This window comes from Cervus elaphus, chromosome 33 (assembly GCF_910594005.1).
Source record: "Cervus elaphus chromosome 33, mCerEla1.1, whole genome shotgun sequence".
NCBI classification, from domain to species: domain Eukaryota; kingdom Metazoa; phylum Chordata; class Mammalia; order Artiodactyla; family Cervidae; genus Cervus; species Cervus elaphus.
Genome location: NC_057847.1, coordinates 15,186,188 through 15,209,856, shown reverse-complemented (window position 1 = coordinate 15,209,856; position 23,669 = coordinate 15,186,188). Strand labels below are relative to the sequence as shown.

Below are 23,669 nucleotides of genomic sequence, written 5' to 3'. Positions count from 1 at the left end.
AGGAAGTAGCAGAGTCAGGGAAGTAGCAATAAAGCCAGGGATGGCAGAGGCAGTGACAGCGAAGAAGGCAGAGGCTGGTACAGCAGCGAGTCAGCAAACCTTCCCAGTAGAAGAGTCAGAAGGTGAAGGCAGTGAGTAGGGATCAGTCCAGCCACATGCAGTGAAGGGATTAATTGCTCTCTCTGAAGAGAGACAGCAGTGACATGTGGGAGGGAAAGGATAGAGAAGTAAGCAGACAAGAGAACCAAAGGAAAATCTCCTGCTGTCCACCCAGACAGGAAGGGAAGTATCCACGGACCTCTGAGAAGCCCCTCTTTAGGACCCACCAGGACAGTGCACTTGCCCAAAGTCCCAGATACTAAGTACACACCCTTCCCTTCCTTGGTCACCATCCTTCGCTTTTTAAAGTATTCTTATTTTTTAATGTATGAGTCCTAACCTTGGAGGCAAGTCAGTGCTCATAAGTGAAGCTAAAAACTTGTGATATAATGTCAAAAGGAAAGCAAAAGGAAGATTTCTAATTACCAATCCCTTGAACTCCTAGAATCAAAATAAATCCTTGCCTAAATAAGAAGCTATCTGCTACTTAAAATGTGGAGGCACTTCTCATAAAATATCATGAAAAATTATGGTAATATGCCATCACAGAAGGAAAATGACAATTTTCTAGCAATCAAAACCAAACACATAGAATACTGTGATCTAATTGATATAGAATTTTAAGTAGACTTATTAGAAATTAGAAGATTGAGGGTGAGAGAATAAGGGGGCAACAGAGGATGAGATGGTTGGATGGCATCCCTGACTCAATGGACATGGGTTTGAGCAAACTCCAGGAGATAGTAAAGGACAAGGAAGCCTGGTGTGCTGCAGTCCATGGGGTTGCAAAAAGTCGGGCATGGCTAAGCAACTGATTCATGTCAACATATGGCAAAAAACACTAAAAAAAAAAAAGAAAGAAAAGAAATTCAAAGAGCTACAAGAAAAATTCCTAAAGGCAATACATTACCTCAGGAATAAACTTAATAAATGAAAGGACTGTAAAATTAACAAACAAAAGGATGAGACTGAAATTCAACAAAAGAACCAAATTTCTGGAGCTGAACTACTCAATCAATCAGATGAAAAATGCATTAAAATACACTGGAAATAGAGTAGGTTATGTGGAAGAGAGAATTGTAGAGCCCAGGAAATTAATATAGAAGCAATTAAGGCAGAAGAAGAGAAAGAATTTATTTCTTTAAAAATAAAGAAACTATATAAGAACTGTTAATATGTTACTCCATTATAAAGGCCAAGATAAGAATAATGGATATCCTAGAAGTTGAAATAAGGGTGAAGGGGACAGAAAGAACATTTAATGAAATAATCCCTGGGAATTTCCCAAACCTGAGAAAGGAACAAGTCCATAAAACTACCAGTACACCTTAGTATCACAACATAAAAACAGTTTCTTCAAGTCACATTAAATTAGAACTGTCAAAGTCAACAATAGAGAAATAATTTTAAAGGCAACTTTTTTGAGGGGAAGACTGTAACCTATAAAGCTATGTCCAATAGGTTACCAGCAGATTTCTCAACAGAAACTCTACAGGCTAGAATAGACTAGAAGGACATGTTTAAAATATTGAAAGATAAGAAGAATAAGTCAAGAATACACTACTCAGAAAAGCTATCCTTCAGAAATGAAGGAGGAAGAAAGGCTTTCCCAGATAAGCAACAGCTAAAAAACTTCATCTCCGTTAGACCAGCCTTACAATAGATGTTGAAAGAAGCTCTTCAAGCTGAACAAAAACCAGAACTACATAAAACTCTGATTAAGATGGTAAAAGAATTAGAATACTGTAACTCATCCTTAGAATAGTATGTTAAAACTTATCTATAGCATAAATGTTAAAGGAAAAAAGCATTAAAAATAACTGTAGCTACTAGCACATGCTAACAAAATCACAGCATAAAAAGACAGTTTGTGACATATAAAACATAAAAAGAGAAGAATAAAAAGATGGAACTTTATTGGCAACTGATAAATTGCCATCAGAAATAAGACTATTTTATCTGGAATGTTGTATGTAAATCTCATGGTAGCCACAAAGTAAAAATCTAGAGCAGAGACATGAAATGAAGGGGAGACTGAGCAAATTAGTGTGAAAATCACCAATTTATAAAGGTAGAAAAGAAAGGAAAATGAAACAACAGAGAGACAAAATAGCCAGAAGGCAAGATAAAAGAGCAGTGGTAAACCCTATGTAAATGTATTCAACCCACCAATCTAAAGGCGCAGGGAGGCTGTATGGAACATACCCTGAGCATTCTATTCAGCTGCAGCAGAATACCCATTCTTCTCAGGTGCACAGGGAACATTTTCCAGGATTTGATATCCATATGATGGGTAGCAAATCAAATTTTAGCAAATTTAAGAAGATTGAAATGATACAAACTATCTTCCTCTGACCACAATGATATGAAATTAAAAATTAACAACAGGAGAAAAGTGAGAAGATCTACAAGTATGTGGAAACTAAACAAAAACTCCTAAATAACCACTAGCTAAAAGAAGAAAAGGAAAATAAAAATTATCTCAAAACAAATGAAAATGAAACAGCATATCAAATATTATGGGATGCAGCAAAAACATTTCTGAGAAGAAAGTTATAGAAGCAAGTACTTATATTACAAATTTAGAAAGATCTCAAATAAACAAACTTATGACTCAAGAAACTAGAAAAAGAAGAGCTATCAAGTCTTAAAGTTAGCAGAAGAGAGGAAATAATAAAAATAAGAGCAGATATATACATCAGAAAAACCATAGAAAATATTTAAAAAATTAAGAGCTGATTCTATTTTTTGAAAACATAAACAAAATTGACAAACCATTAACTAGACTAACTAAGAAAAAAAGAGAGAAGATTCAAATAAAATCAGAAATGAAGAAAGAGATGTTACAACTGATACTAAAAAAGTACACAGTCACAAGTGACTACTATGAACAATTATATACCAACAAATTACACAACCTAGAAAAAAATGGATACACTTTTTAGAAACACACCCAACCAGTATTGAGTCAGGAAGAAATAGCAAATCTGAACAGACTAAAAGGATTTGAGAGATTGAGTCAGTAATCAAAAACTCCAGCACAGAGAAAAACTCCAAGGCCAGATGACTTCACTAGTGAACTCTACCAAACCTTTAATGAACTGACACAAATTCTCCTCAAACACTTACAAAATATTGATGAGAAGGGACATTTCCAAACTCATTCTATGAAATCAACATTACTTTGACACCACATAGGGATAAGAATAGAAAACGGTACACTAGTATTCATGATGAATATAGAAGCAACATTTCTCAACAGAGCACTAGGGAATTAAATTTGAGAACACATTAAAAGGAATATACATCATGACCAACTGAGATTTACTCCTGAGATGTAAGAGTGATTCAACATATATAAATTAAACATAATATATAATATTAAAAAAAAATGAAAGATAAAAATAACATGATCATCTCAATAGATATATAAAAGCATTTGACAAAATAAATATCCTTTCATGGCAAAAACTCTTAACAGATTGAGTATAGAAGTGACATACCTCAGTGTAAAAAAGGGCATATACAACAGACTTATAGCAAACACTATACTCAGGAAAGAGAAATTGAAATTGTTTCACTAAAGATCAGGAACAAAGCAAAGATGCCTTCTTTCATCACTCCTATTTAAAATAAAATTAGAAAAACTAGCTAGAGCAATTAAGCAGGACAAAGAAGGCCATCTAAATTAAAAATTCAAATTTAAAAATTTAAAAAGAGAAGCAGAAGATATTAAGAAAATGTGGCAAGAATACACAGAAAAACTATACAAAAAAGATCTTAATGACATAGGTAACCATGATGGTGTGATCATTCACTAGCTAGAACCAGATATTCTGAACTGCTAAGTCAATTGGGCCTTAGGAAGCATCACTATGAACAAAGTTAGTGCAGGTGATGGAATTCCAGCTGAGCTATTTCAAGTCCTAAAAGATGATGCTGTTAAAGTGCTACACTCAATATGCCAGCAAATTTGGAAAACTCAGCAGTGGCCACAGGACTGGAAAAGGACAGTTTTCATTCCAATCCCCAAGAAAGGCAAAACCATAGAAAGTTCAAACTAATGCATATTGCACTTATCCCACAGGCTAGCAAAGTAATGCTCAAAATTCTACAAGCAAAGCTTCAACAGTACATGAACCAAGAAATTCCAAATGTTCAAGTTGGGTTTAGAAAAGGCAGAGGAACTAGAGATCAAATTGCCAACATCCATTGGATCATTGAAAAAGCAAGAAAGCTCCAGAATAACATCTACTTTTGCTTTATTGACTACACCAAAGCCTTTGACTGTATGGATCACAACAAACTAGAAAACTCTTAAAGAGATGGAATACCAGACCACCTTACCTGCCTCCTGAGAAATCTGTATGCAGGTCGAGAAGAAACAGTTAGAATGGGACATGGAAACATGGACTGGTTCCAAACTGGTAAAGGAGTACATCAAGGCTGTATATTGTCACCTGTCTTATTTAAGTTATATACAGAGTACATCATGCAAAATGCCAGACTGGATGAAACACAAGCTGGAATCAAAATTGCCAAGAGAAATATCAATAACCTCAGATATGCAGATGACACCACCCTTATGGCAGAAAGTGAAGACGAACTAAAGGGCTTCTTGATGAAAGTGAAAGAGGAGAGTGAAAAAGTTGGCTTAAAACTCAACATTCAGAAAACTAAGATCATGGTATCTGGTCTCATCATTTCATGGCAAATAGCTGGGAAAACAGTAGAAACAGCGACAGACTTTAGTTTATTGGGTTCCAAAATCACTGCAGATGGTGACTGCAGCCATGAATTTAAAAGATGCTTGCTCCTTGGAAGAAAAGCTATGACCAACTTAGACAGCGTATTAAAAAGCAGAGACATTACTTTGCTGACAAAAGTCCATCTAGTCAAAGCTATTGTTTTTCCAGTAGTCATGTATGGATGTGAGAGTTGGACCATAAAGAAAGCTGAGCACTGACAAATTGATGCTCTTGAGCTGTTTTGCTGGAGAAGACTCTTGAGAGTCCCTTGGACTCCAAGGAGATCAGATCATTCAATCCTAAAGGAAATCAGTCCTGAATATTCATCGGAAGGACAAATGCTGAACGTAAAGCTCCAATATTATGGCCACCTGATGCAAAAAATGAACTCATTGGAAAAGACCCTGATGCTGGGAAAGATTGAAGGCAGGAGGAGAAGGGAATGGCAGAGGATGAGATGGTTGAATGGCATCACCAACTCGATGAACATGAGTTTGAACAAGCTCTTGGAGTTGGTGAAGGACAGGGAAGCCTGGTGTGCTGCAGACCATGGGGTTGCAAAGAGCCAGATACCACTGAGCAATTGAACTGAACTGAAATTTAAATAAAATAAAATTATAATTATTTGCTAGTGATATTCTATACATAGAAAATTCCAAAGAATCAGCCAAAAAAAATCTATCAGAATTAATAAAAAATTATGATAAAGTGGCAGCATACAAAATTAACATAGTGATCAGTTGGATTCCTTTAAACTAATAATGAAGCGTCTGAAAAAGAAGTAAAGAAAACCACCTTCCCAGCAGTAGTCAGCTGTCGGGACAGAACCATTCCTGTAACAGTGTTACCCTGAATGTTCTGTCTTCTTCTCCAGTTGCCTTCGTCACTGTTCTGGTGGCGTCTGGCACTGGTGAGGGCAGAGCTGTGCTTCCTTGAGAGTATGCTAAACATTCACTTTGGCTGCTTAGTTCTAGTCTGGGAGCAGACACAGAGTACACTTTCTTCAGGTTCTTGAATATGGTGACTAGGCAAGGGGCACTTTGGGCTAATACCCTAGGTTCTCTGGCTTTGCTTTATAGAGCATTTGGTGTCGTCACTGAGAAAACAAGAGGTGCAGAAGATGACCTTAGCACAGTAGCAGCTGGAACCACGACAGGCATGTTGTATAAATGTACAGGTGGTCTTCGAGGGGTAGTACGAGGTGGTCTAGCAGGACTAACATGAGCCCCTATGCTCTATATAATAACTGGGAGCACATGAAAGGCTCTTTGCTCCAACAGTCACACTGAAGATTTTGCTAGTTTACAAATGGAGGACACTTTAGTAGTCACCCAGATCAATTTAGAAGTCAGTCTGGAGGCATTTACTCTTCTATCTACAACTAATTTGAAAAACTAGAGATTCCAGTTTGCTGTGATGAAGATCATGGATGGTTGACCAGGACTGGCACTCCTTCCAGCCATTAATGAGTTGAAGACAAAACACCCTTTGGCGGCTGAGTAATGTGGTTCTCTTAAGAAGATCTCGCCCCTGTTTTTGCTCCTACCCACTCCTGGAAAACCACTTAATCCCAGAATTCAGGTCTGCTTGTCAATACTGTATCAGTCACATTTGTTCATTTAATGATCCAAGACTGTAATATTGCTCTGTATTCCCAATAAAGGGCAAAAATAGAACTAAAAAAAAAAAGAAAAGAAAAAAGAAAACCACCTAAAGCATCAAAAAAATTTAAAAAATAAACTTTTTAGAACTAAATTTATCCAAGCAAGTGAAAAATCTGTACAATGAAAACTATTAAACATTGCTGATAGAAACCAAAGACACAAACATGTGAATAAATATCCCAAGTTCATGGATCAGAAGACTTAATATTGTTAAAATGGTCAAACTGCCCAGAGCCCTTACAGGTATAATGCAACCTGAACCAAAATATCAATCAAAATATATAATGAACTCAGAAAACTCCATAACAACAAAAACAAATCAATCTGATTTTTAATTAAACAGAATAATTACATAGGCATTTCTCCAAAAATGATATCAAAATGGTCAATGGACCCATGAAAAATGCTCAAAATACCTAACCAGTACTAAGAAAATTCAAATCAAAAGCACAATGAGCTCTCACCTCATACCTGAAGCATGGCTACCATCAAGAAGACAAGAGTCAACAGAGACTGGCAGTGAAAGGGAACTCCTACATATTGTTGGTAGAAATGTTAATTGGTCCAACCACTATGGGAAAGGAAATGGAGTTTCCTCAAAAAATTAAAAATAGACCTATCATATAAGCTGGCAATTCCACTCCTAGGTATATACACAAAGGAAAACAAGATTTTGACCATACATATGGATTCCCGGGCTACCCTGGTGGCTCAGATGGTAAAAAATCTGCCTGCCATGCAAGAAACCCGGGTTCAATCCCTGGGTTAGGAAGCTCCCCTGGGGAAGGGAATGCCAACCCACTCCAGTATGCTTGCCTGGAGAACCCATGGACAGAGCAGTTTGGTGGGTGACAGTCCCTGGGGTCGCAAAGAGTTGGACATGACTGAGCAACTAACACTAGTATACATTCTCATGTTTACTGCAGCACTATTAACAGTAGTGAAGATATGCAAACAACCATCAACAGATCAGTTCAGTTCTGTCACTCGGTCATGTCTGACCCTCTACGACCCCATGGACTGCAGCACGCCAGGCCTCCCTGTCCATCACCAACTCCTGGAGTTTACCCAAACTCATGTCCTTTGAGTCGGTGATGCCATCCAACTATCTCATTCTCTGTCGTCCCCTTCTCCTCCTGCCCTCAATCTTTCCCAGCATCAGGGTCTTTTCCAATGAGTCAGTTCTTCGCAAGAGGTGGCCAAAGTACTGTAGTTTCAGCTTCAACATCAGTCCTTCCAATGAACACCCAGGACTGATCTCCTTTAGGATGGACTGGTTGGATCTCCTTGCAGTCCAAGGGACTCTCAAGAGTCTTCTCCAACACCATAGTTCAAAAGCATCAATTCTTTGGCACTCAGCTTTCTTTATAGTCCAGCTTTCACATCCACAAATGACTACTGGAAAAACCATAGCCTTGACTATACAGATAAATGAATAAAAAAAGATGCAGTACATGTACACAATGAACTGTTTTTCAACCATAAGAAAGACATCTTCTCCTTTGTAACAACATGGATAGAGTGTGAGCACACTATAATCAAGATAAGTTAGAGAAGGACAGGTACTGTATTATATCACTTATATATGGAATCTAAAAAAAATAAACGTGTAAAAAACAGAGTAAAATGGTGGTTACCAGGAATAATTCCAGGGAAGACAAGTGGTGAATAACAGAAATGACGTTTATGAAAAACTTGTAACAAGTAGTAAATAAGCATAAAGCTCTAATGTACAGTATAATAAATATAGACAGTAATATTGTGGTATAATTATGTAATGTGAAAACATTAGAATATGTAAATGGATAAAAGTAATATACTATACACCTTAAACTTACATAATGTTACACATCAAATGTACCCAATAAAAATTTTATCTTAAAAAAAATAATGCTTAGTCATGTTACCTGTTCTTTTTCTGGTAAAATCCAGTTGATCATATCCCAGGAGACATCATGATAAATTTCAAACATTGAACATTTGAAGTTAGGGAGAATTAAATTAAAAATTCATTAATAGTGCATGATACTCGCATGGCACTGAGGGAAATGATTTTATATCTGATAGTCGTGTTTTCAGTATCTCTTAAATCTTAAATAAGGTTATTTCCTTAACAATCTTAAATATGTTTAGTGGGTTTAAGTAAACTGCTTTTGAACTGTAAACATAGTTTCTTGGTACAAGATGAGAAGAGTACAATTAATACCTATAAATCAAGTATTAAAAGCCATTCATCAATGTCAGCAAAATGATCTTACAATGTTGTGTTCTTACCAATCAACAAAATATCTTGAAAGCTGTTGATAGCAATTCCCTCAATATATGTCTATAATTAAAGCTATTCTCATCAGAGTGGCTAAAATAGTTGAAACTCCTCAATTAAGCTTTACTCTCTTTCTAAGAATATTTAAAGAAAATATTTTTATGATGTATCCATGACAGATTGAAGTTTCACTGCTAATATTTGATACAAGATTTGAGCACAAATATTTATAAATCTAAATCTCAAGTTCTTTCCAAGATGAAATGTTTTCACATATTTCTAAGCTTGTTTTAAAAAATGCAGAATCATCCTTTCTTTTTTCTTTTGGAAATGATCTATCAGTATTCATATTGCCATGTACTTTTGTTTTACATAATTGAGGTTTTATTTTAGTTAAATTAAATATTCCAATAAACTCCATATACACTACTGTACTACCAAATCATAGTTTATTATAAGCATTCTAAGTGGAATATATTTGTGTAATGATGTTCAGAAAGGATAGCACTCCTCATATCTACCAATATTAGGCAGATAACTCACTCACTAGGGTACGTCAGGCCATATTCCAAAATGTGTAGTAGAAAATGCAGGGACCCCCACACAAAAAGACAGGACTAAAAAGAGATACACAAAAATGTAAAATGTATTTTTCTATTAATTATTATTGAAATTCCATGTTTCAATTCCATGACTGCTATACAACTAAACTCTTACTTCTCTTCATATTTCCTTAAAATGGTTTCTTTTATCTTCTAAGATCTTATTCCATTTAAATTTTAAATGTAGGTAATCAGCCAAAGCTATTTATAAAAAAAACAAAATCAGTGGTTCCCAAGTTCCACAGAAAAAATTCACACTATTTAACAGAATACAAAATGCACCCTGTGATCTTTTCTTTGGTTAGCACTCTAGTCTTAACTCTCTTAATTCACATCAATCTCCAGCACTCAAACTGTTTATTGAGTTCCCAACACACAGTTGGGTGTTGCTCCTTTCTGGCATCGCTTAACTTGTTCCCTTTCCTCAAAATACTGTTGTTGTCATTGCTTACCTTAGGTTTTCTAACTTGGCTCTGAGGTAACTTGAACACAAAATTCTCTTTATAAAAAATTAAGCTTTAGTACCATCTTCAGCATATTCACGTTACATACCATTATATTTTACACCACTGTTGTATTTTACCTTTATCTTTCTTATCAGACCAGGTTTGTAATATCCATTAATAATGTCATCAGCTGAAAGTAGCAGAATACCTAAAATCCATTAATGAAAAAGTGCACTTAACTGTCTCATGTAATATTTCTGGAAATAGGAGATTTAAAGTTGATTTCAGGGAATTAATTCAAATCTCTGAAGACAGAGTCTCACTATATAGTCCCACTTGACTATCCTTGGCTGTTTGGTATTAAATGTGTTGACTAAAGATTCCAATGTTTACTGAATAAACATAGAACATACTGTATGAAAAATAATTTAGTTTAATTTTATAGATGTGCTTCACTGTATCACAAAACTATAGTATATTTAATTGGTCATAATTATAGTTCAATTAATATATTGATATTCCATATAAACAATGTTTTTTAATTTAAGGTTGAGACTGAAAATGAGGAAGAAATACTTTTTTCTTTTTTTTTTTAATTAGAGGGTCTATGAGGGTCTATATAACATCTAATTTAGGTCAAGTTTTGGTCAATGATTCCTGTTCTATATATTAACTCTTAAAACCAGCAGGGCTTTCAGATAACTACATAATTATATTAAGAAAATATTTTAAAATGAAGAAAAATAAAGAAAAATCATTGTTTATTTGACAGTGTGACAAAAATAAGAACTTATGATCTAATTTTTACTGCTTAAGTATAGTAAATAGCCAGCTTATCAGTGGCTTATGGTAAGAAATTTCTGCACAAACAAGTTGTTTGATAAACAGAAATTATTACCCAGTAGAGACACATTTTCATGTTTACTAAGTTTTATGGTGATGCTTGGAAAGATTGAGGGCAAGAAGAGAATGAGGCAGCAGAGGATGAGATGGTTAGATAGCATCCCTGACTCCTGAGCTTGAGTAAACTCCAGGAGATAGTGAAAGATAGGGAACCATGGTGTGCTGCAGTTCATGGGGTCACAAGAGTCGGATATGACTTAGTGATGGAACAAACAACAAATGGTAGATGATATATAGTGCATGAATATATACGGTTTTATTAACGCTTAGAACATGACCATCATATTCAATAGTAAGATGAACCTGAATTGACTTATTTGAATTTGCAGTTTTCCCACAACTCAGTGACTGACTCTTTCAATATTCTAACCCTATGGGGCCTCCTCTTCTATTTTCCATTCTTCTCTGAAAGGCTGGTCTTTATAGCCTGCATTTCAAGCTCCCTTGAGTCTGGCATTGTGTGGCATTCTCAGGAGATTAAAAAGCAGGAGAGAGAGATCAGAATAGTCATTCCAGCAGTTCCTTTCTAACAAAATTAGCTAAGCCCAAATTAGCTAAGCCCTAATTTGCACCTAAAGGTGCATTTCTTTATTAAGGATTTCTTTATTAGGATTATGTGGCAACCATAATCCTATGGGTACAAGACTCTCTATGACCAGCTTTATGGCTTCCTTCCCATGCCAATTCAGGTCTGAATGTAGCTAAGGCTTGCCAGTGTTGCTAGTCCCTGTCTCCTTCCAAGTTCATGTCAGCTATACAGTGGCTAAGCCATGACAACTCTTTGTGACCCCATGGACTTCAACATGCCAGGCTTCCCTGTTCTTCACTATCTCCTGGAGTTTGCTCAAACTCATGTCCATTGACTTGATGATGCATACAACCACCTCATCCTCTGTTGCCCCCTTCTCCTCCAGTTCATGACTGAACGCATTAATTTCTTTTACCTACTATCACTCAGAAAAATATATTCTCTATTTTTTTTTGTTTTTATTGCACTTACTACCTTCTTAGGTACTACACAGTTTAACATTTATTATGCATAGTATTTATTGTCTGCTTCCTCCAACTATGTAAGGGCTACATGAGTAGGAGTAGCAAGGTAATGCTCAAAATTCTTCAATCTAGGCTTCAACAATACATGAACTGAGAACTTCCAGATGTACAAGATAAATTCAAAAAGACAGAGGAACAAGAGACCAAATTTCCAAAATCCATTGGAAATAGAAAAAGCAAGAGAATTCCAGAAAACATCCATTTCTACTTCATTGCTTACTTGAAAGCATTTGACTGGATGGATAACCACAAACTGGAAAATTCTTAAAGAGATTGGAATACCAGACTGCCTTACCTGACTCCTGATGAATCTGTACACAGGCCAAGAAGCAACAGTTAGAAACAGACATGGAACAATGGACTGGTTTCAAATTGGGAAAACAGTACATCAAGGCTGTATGTTGTCACCCTGCTTATTTAACTTATGTGCAGAGTACATCATGTGTAATGCTGTGCTGGATGAAGCTCAAGCTGGAATCAAGACTGCTGGGAAAATATCAACAACCTTGGATATGAAAATTTCACCATGCTAATGGCAGAAAGAGGAACTACAGAACCTCTTGATGAAGGTGAAATAGGAGAGTGAAAAAGCTGTCTTAAAATTCAACATTCAAAGAATTAATATCATAGCATCCAGTCCCATAACTTCATGGCAAATAGATGGGGCAAACAATGGAAACAGTGACAGACTATTTCTTGGGCTCAAAATCACTATGGACAGTGACTTGAAATTAAAAGATGATTGCGCCTTGAAAAAAAAAAAAACAACTATGACAAACCTAAACAGCATATTAAAAGGCAGAGATATCACTTAGCTGACAAAGGTCCATCTAGTCAAAGCTTTGGTTTTTCCAGTAGTCATGTATGGATGTGAGAGTTGAACCATAAAGAAGGCTGAACACTGAAGAATTAATATTTTTGAACTGTGGTGTTGGAGAAGACTCTTGAGAGTCCCTTGGACAGCAAGGAGATCAAACCAGCCATTCCTAAAGGAAATCAACCCTGAATATTCATTAGAAGGACTGATGCTGAAGCTGAAGCTCCAATACTTTGACCACCTGATGCAAAGAGCTGACTCTCTAGAAAAACCGTGATCCTGGGAAAGATTGAAGGCAGGAGAAGGGGATGACAGAGGATGAGATAGTTGGATGGCATCACAGATTCAATGGACACAAGCTTGAGCTAACTTCAGGAGATTGTGAACTACCAGGGAGCCAGGAGTACTGCTGTCCATGGGGTCACAAAGAGTCAGACAAGACTGAGCAACCGAGCAGCAACAACATGAGCAGGAAAGTACCCAGAAGTCCTAGAATAGGATCCAGTATATAAACACATTTAAAATTATTTTTTGAATAAATAATTGGGGAATTGGATTCAGAATTCCAATCTGTTATACTAAGAACACCTCTTCTTTTATTGCTAACTTGACACATAGATGAGCGACTCCTGTACTTCATTAGTGTTAGACTGTTGGAGCAGATATTTTCTTGTGTCTGAAGCAACACTGTCTATTTTTCGGTCAACAGAAACAGCTTGGGCAGAGCAGGTTGAGTGCACTAAGATTACGAAAAGATCTGCTACAGTTATGTTGAAAGAGCTATAGAGCTTCAGGCCTCTCAGCTGGGGAAAATCCCCAGGTTGTCCTCATGATACTTTACAATGAAAAAGGATTTCCTTCCCTTCTGACTGCAGCACCTTCAGTTTTATCGAGGTCCTTCTATTTCACACTGTAAATATACCTCTAATTCTATCTTCACTACCAGCTACTCCAGCCACTTTAATAAGGAGGAGAAAACTGAATTAATATATCAATAGAACTAGAATTCTACTTAGAAAAAATGTCATTACTTGAGAAAAATGCTATAATTAATTGCTCGACTTAGTAATGGTGTCACTCTATAACATATTGAAAGTGAAAGCAGGCACAACTATAAACCAGAACTCCACTGGGCAAAGCAAGGCATATGTTGGCAGCAGTCAAAAGGACTGAGTTGCCAAATGCCAATTGGTGTCAAATGTTCAAAGGAGCAGAGAAGTGGCTATGTAAAATTTAATACTTATGGACATAATATGGGTAAGAGCAGAAAAGAAATACATTTGAAGGGAAAACAGAGAGGAAAGCAAAAAGTTGGCCTAATACTGTGAGTTTTTGTTTATGGTCTTGATCTGACAAGTCTTTTATAAGTTTATTACCAAATCCATGAGCAATGAAACTACTTTAACTTGTATAATGCTATTTATTTATCCATTTTAATTTGAATATTTATGAATTACTATGCCCAGACTCTTTTATATATATATATATACATACATACATACATTATGTATGTATGTATATATATGTACATACATATATATGTATGCATATATATGTATATATATACATACATACATATATATGTATGCATATATATGTATATATATGTACATGCATATATATGTATGCATATATATGTGTGTATATATATATATATTTTGTTTTTGTTTTTTCCTTGAACATACCACACTTCATGTGGTATCTTAGTTCCCTGACCAGGGATTGACTGATCCTGAGCTCCTTGTGTTGGAAATATGGAGTCTTAACCACTGAACCACCAGGAAACTCCCTAGACTCTTTCAAAGATAATGAAATATACAATATGTGCTATTTATTGTTTCTCTAAATCACCAGCCCCTCCATGATTAATTACGATCTTAATGTTGTCAACTATAGTGTCCAGCTGTTGGGTTAAACACCAGTCTAGATGTTGCAGTGGAAGTGTTTTAGTGTTTGTTTTTTAGATGGGATTGACATTGTTAGACTTTGTGTAAAGAGAGTATCTTCCCTAAGGTGGATAAACTTCCTCCAATCAGTTGAAGGCCTCGGAGTAAAAGAATCAGATCATCAAGAGGAAGAAGGAATTTTCCTTTCAGATTGACTCAGATTTGAGGCTGAAACATCAACTCTACTGGATTCAGTCTTCCAGCCTGCCCCACAAAATTTAGTCTTACCACCCCCCACAATCCTGTTGAGTCAATTCTTTAAAATCTATCTTTATTTAATCTATGCGTGTGTTGTATGTGCATGTTCAGTCATGTCCAAATCCTTGCAACCCTATGGACTGTAGCCCTCCAGGCTCCTCTGTCCATTGGGTTTCCTAGGCAAGAATATTGGAGTGGGTTGTCATTTCCTCCTCCAGGGGATCTTCCTGACCCAGGCATCTCCTGTGACTCCTGCATCGCAGGTGGATTCTTTACCACTGAGCCACAGGGGAAGACGTTTATAGTTATTGATATATTTATAATGATATTGATATTTGATTGTGTTTTCTCAGGACAACGAAACTAATACAATAACTTTTAAAATACAAATTACAAATCTCCTTTAAACCTGATTTCTTTCATATCTTTTGATTCCCTCTATTATATACTTCTTGTTTTATGTGCTATAGCCAAGTTGTTTTTTTTTCTATTTCCTAAATGTATTATACATAGTCCTGTTGTTGTCATTTAATCACAACCCCATGGGAAGCAGCCCCATGGACAGTAGCCCACCAGACTCCTCTGTCCACTGGATTTCCTGAGAAGAATACTAGAGTGGTATTTTTACCCAGAAACATTATTATTTAGTCTTAAGCAGAGTCTTTGTGACTATCTTTCAAGTATTCTGTTGAATATATTTTCTAATTCCAGGAAGAGGAAAGAATACATTATTATTTGAAAGATTCATTCCAACTCAGTTATTTGAATAATTTATTTTTTTCTTCTTTCCCTCTATCTGAACAATGTTTGTGCAACTATTACATGTAAGGAATTGTGTTATGTACTATGTACATTAGAATAGTAATTAGTGAACAATAGGAGAGGTCATTGAGACTTGAGAGTGACATATATTTTCTACTTTATATAAAGATACATTTAAAAATTATAGATTAATAACAACATCTATCCAATTTTATTCTAAAATATAGTAATTATTTCTACACATCCTTAGAAAAGGGCTTGATGAAAGATCAGAATAAATTCACTAAGAAAAGCATGTAAGTTATAATATATATTTAAAATATGTGTCTGCTCAGCTGACAGAGTAAGCCACATCCATAGCTTTTCAAAACTATTTCTGATAGTTTCTTTTCTGATATATTTATGGAAAAATTATTCAGAGAATAGTACAGTCCAAATTGGTGAATTACTGTTGCATGAGAACCACACAAGGTGTGATAATTTAGAAGTACCGTCTATTACGTTCTAAAATATAAATACTGAGATATTTTTAAATGAATAAAAAAATGCCAGTGAATTTAGGAGACAAATGGAAAACCTCATGCTTAAATGTAAATACATTTACACATACACACAAAAGAGTACATACATCGATTACTGAATATGTCTTAGAATTTGTTAACATATAAAGAGATTATTTGGTTTCAGTGATGGGAAACTTAAGAAAAAAATTTGTATTGTTATGACAGTACGATCATTCACAAATGTGGCTTCTAGCCCTCTATAATTTTCCACTGTCACATCTTATCCAGAGGGTTATGCTCAGGGTGGAGGCCTCGTTTAAAATTGGATATTGACTCATGGGGGCACCCCAGGTGGCTCAGTGGTAACGAATCTGCCTGCCAATTCAGGAGACATAGGTTCGATCTCTGGGTTGGGAAGATCCCCTGGAGGAGAAAATAGCAACCCACTCCAGTATTCTTGTGGGAAAATCTCATGGACAGAGGATCCTGGTGGGCTACCTTACATGGGATCACAAAGAGTCACATGCGACTGTACATTGACTCTTGGGAATGTAACACAGTATAAATTAGGAAGTAGGAGAACATATATTGTATGCTAAAATAGCTAAGGTGGTAAAAAAAAAAAAAAAAAAAGGACTGTGGAGTAGGTATGAGTAAAATATTCACATGTAGGAATGGACAGTATATAGTACCCAGATTGTTCATATAGTTGACACTAAACTTGGGATGCTAAATTTTGGCTATTATCTTTATTCCTCTATGACTTTTCTCTTAAATTTCTACAAATTCAATGTTTATTATTGCCTTAGAGAAAATACATGGATGGACAGGAAGCACAAGTAGATTTCACTAATTTTTTGGCTTTTGTATTCCAAAATCCTAAATCCTTGGGTGATATTAGAGGGTTTGTGGTGAAGAAAAAAAAAAAAAGGACAGAAAGAGAGAGAGAAAGGTCTTAGAAAATCACAGTACCTAACAACACTTCCTCATTCAATAGTCTGTGACAAATATAGGTGTAAGAGAGAGACTTGTGAGTATTGGAGCAATGAGGATCTGCACCCCACTGGTTGGTAACATTTCTGGGAAATGGAGGGATTCCAGAGAAGATCTCCTAATGTAAGAGACTTGGCATGGGATGACCAATCTCAGTAGTTAAATGTTCCCAAGCATGCTAGGGAAACAATTTCCAGTTGATTAATGACACTCATATTCTTCTAGCCTCTCTTGTTCAAATACATAATGCCTTAGCTCAGGATTAGATTCCAGAGTCTTGACATGACTGAGGGAATGGGTAAACTTAGACATCATTTAGAGTAAGAATTTCATAAGTTTGGCCAGATAGTTCTCAATGGTAGATACTAAACTCTTCACATAAAATCATGGTTTATTTCTTGTATAACTAACTTCAAGATTTGGTTAGATCAATACATGGAAATTTAGAGAAGGTATATTTTGTTCACTATAAGTGCTTTATGACATATAGATGCATTGAGCAAATACTCTGTTTCATAGGAATATTATGGTCCCCCCCCGCAAGAAGGGCTGAAAATGAATTATCACTTGTGAAGAAAACTGAAAGTTATGACCAAACTAGATAGTGTATTAAAAAGCAGAGACATTACTTTGCCAACAAAGGTCCAACTAGTCAAGGCTATGGTTTTTCCAGTGGTCATGTATGGATGTCAGTGTTGGACTGTGAAGAAAGCTGAGGACTGAAGAATTGATGCTTTTGAACTGTGGTGTTGAAGAAGACTCTTGAGAGTCCCTTGGACTGCAAGGAGATCCAACCTCCATCCTAAAGCAGATCAGTCCTGGGTGTTCATTGGAAGGACTGATGCCAAAGCTGAAACTCCAATACTTTGGCCACCTCATGCAAAGAGTTAACTCATTGGAAAAGACCCTGATGCTGGGAGGGATTGGGGGCAGGAGGAGAAGGGGACGATAGAGGATGAGATGGCTGGATGGCATCACCAACTCGATGGGCATGGGTTTGAATAAACTCCGGGAGTTGGTGATGGACAGGGAGGCCTGGTGTGCTGTGATTCATGGGGTCGCAAAGAGTCAGACACAACTGAGCAACTGAACTGAACTGAACTGATGTATATAACACTGAATCACTTTGCTGTACATCTGAAACCCAATAAATCAAATATACTTCCATTTTAAAAAGTGTGTACAACATTACTACTTAGAAGTAGCAAAGATTATTTTGTCAAAATCATACCCCATCTCTTTACTATAAAAATTTATAAAGTAAAATCTTAATCTTCAGTCACATATTCCTTCTATCTTTCTTAGGCAGAGGCAACTGTTTTATGAATGATTACATACTGTTTATTTTTTAACTTATTTCTTTGAATTCCATTTCTCTGCGTTATTTTTAAATATAAATAATCCCGTGAATGTTTTTGTTTGTGTATTTTTCATAATTTTGGTTTGTATCAAAACAAAGCAAAATACCAACAACAACAAAAATAATGATTTTTGTAAACGGATATTAAGTCTATTATCTTAGGAAACTAGAATAACATAAAAGCAAGAGTTTTTGCAGCAACCTTACTACTTCATATTGATTTCCCTGAGTTTAACAAGAGTATATCACATAATAGGCATGACTGAATATAGACTAAGAACAAATTAACACATCAGATTAAAAAATCTAAAGATGAGTGTTTCTGAGTGATTTTATCCTGCTGTGTCCAGCAAATTATTGATTTCTTATTTTTTGCTTTTACTTACAGTCTATTTGGGGCTGCTTACTGAGGTTGTTTTAAAGGAAAATAACTAAGAAAAGTTTAAGAATTTTGTTTTGTTTTGTTTTTAAATCAGAAGAGTAATTGAAATCTAGAATGGACCCAGGAAGGAGGTGGTCCACTACTGAATAGAAGAAAAAGCATTTTAAACAAAGTAGAAAATCATGACGGTCATGACAGTAACCTGGAATGATTGGAGCAGAGAGAAACTGAAGGGATGATTCAGAAATGAAAGAAATAAAAGAAGAGAAAAGGAAAGGAAAAAGAGTAAAGAAGAAAGTAAATAGCAAGCAGTGGCTAGGCCAAAAATTTAGTAAGATCTTGTCTGTCACACATAATCTCTCTCTCTCTCTCTTTTTAGCCATTGTAACATATTTTTAACTATTTTTAGTTTGGATGTGCCATACCTTGTTAGCGGGCAAAACTCCTTGGAAGAAAAGTTATGACCAACATAGACAGCATATTAAAAAGCAGAGACATTACTTTGCTGATGAAGGTCCATCTAGTCAAAGCTATGGTTTTTCTAGTAGTCATGTATGGATGTGAAAGTTGGACCATAAAGAAAGCTGAGCACTGAAGAATTGATGCTTTTGAATCGTGGTACTGGTGAAGACTCTTGAGAGTACCTTGGACAGCAAGGAGATCAAACCAATCATTCCTAAAGGAAATCAACCCTGAATATTCATTAGAAGGACTGATACTGAAGCTGAAGCTCCAATACTTTGGCCACCTTATGTGAAGATCTCACTTGTTGGAAAAGACCCTGATGCTGGGAAAGATCAAAGGTAGGAAGAGAAGGGGACAACAGAGGAGGAGATGTTTGGATGGCATCACCGACTCAATGGAGATGAGTTTGAGCAAGGTACTGGAGTTGGTGATGGACAGGAAAGCCAGGCATGATGCAGTTCATGGGGTAGCAAAGAGTCAGACACGACGGAACAACTGAACTGAACTGAAAACTGAATTTAATTATGTTAAGTTGCTCTGCAATTTAGTACCATGGAAATCACAGGAGTTTTCACCAAATATTCTGGTGGTCAGGTCAGTTCAGTCACTGAGCCATGTCTGACTCTTTGCGACCCCATGGACTGGAGCATGCCAGGCCTCCCTGTTCATAACCAATGCCCAGAGCTTTCTCAAACTCATGCCCATCGAGTCAGTGATGCCATCAACGATCTCATCCTCTATTGTCCCCTTCTCTTTCTGCCTTCAATCTTTCCCAGCATCAGGGTCTTTTCCAACGAGTCAGTTCTTCACATCAGGTGGCCAAAGTATTGGAGCTTCAGCTTCAGCATCAGTCCTTCTAATGAATATTCAGGACTGATTTCCTTTAGGATGGACTGGTTGGATCTCCTTGCAGTCCAAGGGACTCTCAAGAGTTTTCTCCAACACCACAGTTCAAAAGCATCAATACTTAGGTGCTCAGTTTTCTTTATAATGCAACTCTCACATCCATACATGACTACTGGAAAAACCACAGCTTTGACTAGATGGATCCCTGTTGGCACAGTAGTGTCTTTGCTTTTTAATATGCTATCTAGGTTGGTCATAGCTTTTCTTCCCAGGAGCAAGTGTCTTTTAATTTCATGGCTGCACTCACCATCTGCAGTGATTTTGGAGCCCCCAGAAATAAAGTCTGTCACTGTTTCCATTCTTTCCCCATCTATTTGCCATGAAGTGATGGGACTGGATGCCATGACCTTACTTTTCTGAATGTTGAGTTTTAAGCCAACTTTTTCACTCTCCGCTTTCACTTTCTTCAAGAGGCTCTTCAGTTCCTCTTTATTTTCTGCCATAAAGGTGATGTCATCTGCATATCCAAGGTTATTGATATTTCTCCCAGCAATCTTGATTCCAGCTTGTGCTTCATCCAGCCTGGCATTTTGAATGATGTACTCTGCATAGAAGTTAAATAAGCAGGGTGACAATATATAGACTTCACATACTACTTTTCTGATTTGAAACCAGTCTGTTGTTCCATGTCCAGTTCTAATTGTTTCTTCTTGACCTGCATACAGATTTCTCAGGAGGCATATAAGGTGGTTTAGTATTCCCATCTCTTTAAGAATTTTCCACAGTTTGTTGTGATCCACATGGTCAAAGGTTTTGGCACAGTCAATAAAGCAGAAGTAGATGTTTTTCTGGAACTCTCTTGCTTTTCTGATGATGTGATGGATGTTGGCAATTTGATCTCTGGTTCCTCTGCCTTTTCTAAATACATCTTGAACCTCTGGAATTTCACAGTTCGTGTACTATTGAAGCCTGACTTGGAGGATTTTGAACATTACTTTGCTAGTGTGTGAGATTCTGCTGGTTGCAGTCCTTGATTTCTCAGAGCAACACTTTGGTGAGGCAGATTTATGTGACTAGTTCTGACTAGAGATCTGGATTCTAAAACCTTCCAAAGTGATGCAGAAAAAGTCCACATGTGCTCTCTCAGCTTTCTTCTGGAACAAATATTAAGAAAGCTGTATGTTAGTATGTTCCAATGTAAAAATGCAAGGTATATTATGGTTGCAATATGGATAAGGCTTATGTCAATTGAATTCCTTAGCAACTGTGTGTAGCAGAACTCCTGTTTACAATGAGTAAGAATTCAGCCTTTGATGTAAGAAATCATAGAGTTTTATCATTTTTTTTATTACTTAGCCTATCATTATTACTATCACACCTATCCTAATCATACCCTCTCTTCAGCATCATTTTGTAACTATTATCCTTTCAATTATCCTACTCTATTATCCCACCATTTAATTTAACCTTCTCTACCAAAGGTCATTGACTACTTCCTAATTGTCTTTGTCCTTTGAATCACTGACTACCCTTCTAGAAATTATTTATTTTTTACATCCATAATGTAATTGCTAGTTCTTCCTAATGCAGAAGAAACATTGAATGCCCCAAACACTTTAAAATTTCTTTGAAATTTTACCATAGAGTGTCAGAAAGAGAACATATATGGAGATATAATTGGTTTACAATTTGAAACATCTTTTTTGGGTTACATTATTGTGAAAGACTACAATATCAACATTGACTTGAATATGATGACAATAATGCTGATAAATGTGACGTACATTTCTCTCCTCAACAACACACAAGCAAATGAAAAAGACTGCATTCTTAATTTATGTTTGTTTTTCATTCTCTACACTTTACAAACTATTCTTTTTATATCAAGATGTTCATGGCTTGATTTGGAAAACAGCAATGCCTTTAAAAAGCCAACTTCTGCTGAAGCATTCATAATGTGAGCCTTATTTATCAATTGATAGGAAATTTTCTTTATTTTGTAAGCATTTCCCAAAGCAAGAGTGCATGTAATTACACATAGCGTATATGTATATGCATAGATATCAGTATTCCATAGAGGTCAGGCTGAGGGGATGACACTTAGGACAGTTTTGAGCATGTTGAGTTTAGTGCCAAGTGACTTGCCTGAGGGATTTAATGCAGTATACTCAGGGTTTTCACCTTTCCTCAGTGTAATTTGTTGGGCTTTTGTATTGTTGGACACTTGAATTTTCTCAAGTACAAAATCCCAAGGAAAGCAGAGATATGATTTGTGATTAACACACAGGTGAAAAAAAGTTTTAACTGTATAGCACTTACTCTGTATTAGGCATTGTCTAAATGCCTCATGGATGTTAACTCATTTAAATAAAATATTGTGAGTAAAATTATCCACATACCACATATCCATATTGTTGGGTAAGAAATGAGGTAAAACTCTTACTGGAATTCAGGGAACACTAACACTCATGGAAGAGGGAGAAAAGTCAGCTAAATGGTGACTGAAAAGGATAAGCCAAAGATGCTGACACAGTGCTTAAGAACGAGGATACTTTGGGAGAAAGTGGCTAACATAATCACTTTATCACAAGTAGCCAAGCATAATAAGTGCTGAAGTTTGTCCACTGTATTTACTGTAAGGAGCCATGGATGGATCCTTATAATGCTGAGTGAGTAGAACAGTGGAAGCTAAAACCAGGTTGTACTGAGTTGGAAAAAATAAATGGGAAGGAAGGGAATGTAGACAGTGAACACATCATCCTTCAAGAAAGGTGTCTGAAACAGTGGGTAGAGATGGCTTATGTTCATGTTTTGTGGAGAGATGGTGTGCAATTTCTGTCTTGTATTTTAGATAGCAGATTCTTAATAATCTTAAAATAGTGTTGAAAATGAACCAGAATAAAAGGAATAGTTGGCTACATAGGCAAGAGAGAGACAGATGAAAGGAAACCCTCTGAATCACTTCATATCTTTTCATTCTTTCACCCCATATACACTCTAATTGCAAATTTTAGTCTTTAGTCTTAACCCTCCCCAGAGAGTTCATAGAGCCTACTGCTTAACAATTACTTCTCTGAAACTGATCCTAAAACCCACATCTCAAACTCTAATCTCTTTACTTTAAATTTCAATCCTGGATCCTTCCATTGCCTGCTGGGCATTTCCATTTAAAATTCAAACACATCTAAAAAGTTAGCTCTTCATTCTTCTAAAAAATCATCTTTGATCCCTGACTCTTCTTTCTGGAATTTGTAGCCTGACACCTTTTCTTTGACTATTCACTTTTTCTCATTCCCCTGTATTCAAATATTGAGTACCTGTAATAACCATGCAGTGTTCAATTAATCATAACCTCATGGAATTTATTCCTTATCTGTTTGGAGTACATGACCTTTAAGTTCTCTTCTGAAACTAATTTTGCCTGCTTCTAGAAATTGATATAAATATAAAGCTCAGTTGAAACATTGCAATAAAGATTGTCTAAATTCATGGACCTACTTTATGAATGTAAAAAAAATAAAAGGTAATTAAACTGACAGCTGCTCTCTCCCAATGGAAACTTAAAACTGAATTTTTATTTCCCTTTTCCTTTAGCTCTTATGAATTAATCATATATAGT

The 23,669-nt window shown here is 36.1% G+C and overlaps 1 non-coding gene across 1 annotated transcript; it reads left to right on the top strand.

The window, feature by feature from the left end:
- Positions 1-5,650: 5,650 nt before the first annotated feature.
- On the top strand, positions 5,651-5,837 carry LOC122688878. Its single transcript, XR_006339616.1, has one exon. It is a non-coding gene; the product is annotated as a small nucleolar RNA SNORA74 (small nucleolar RNA).
- Positions 5,838-23,669: the final 17,832 nt, after the last annotated feature.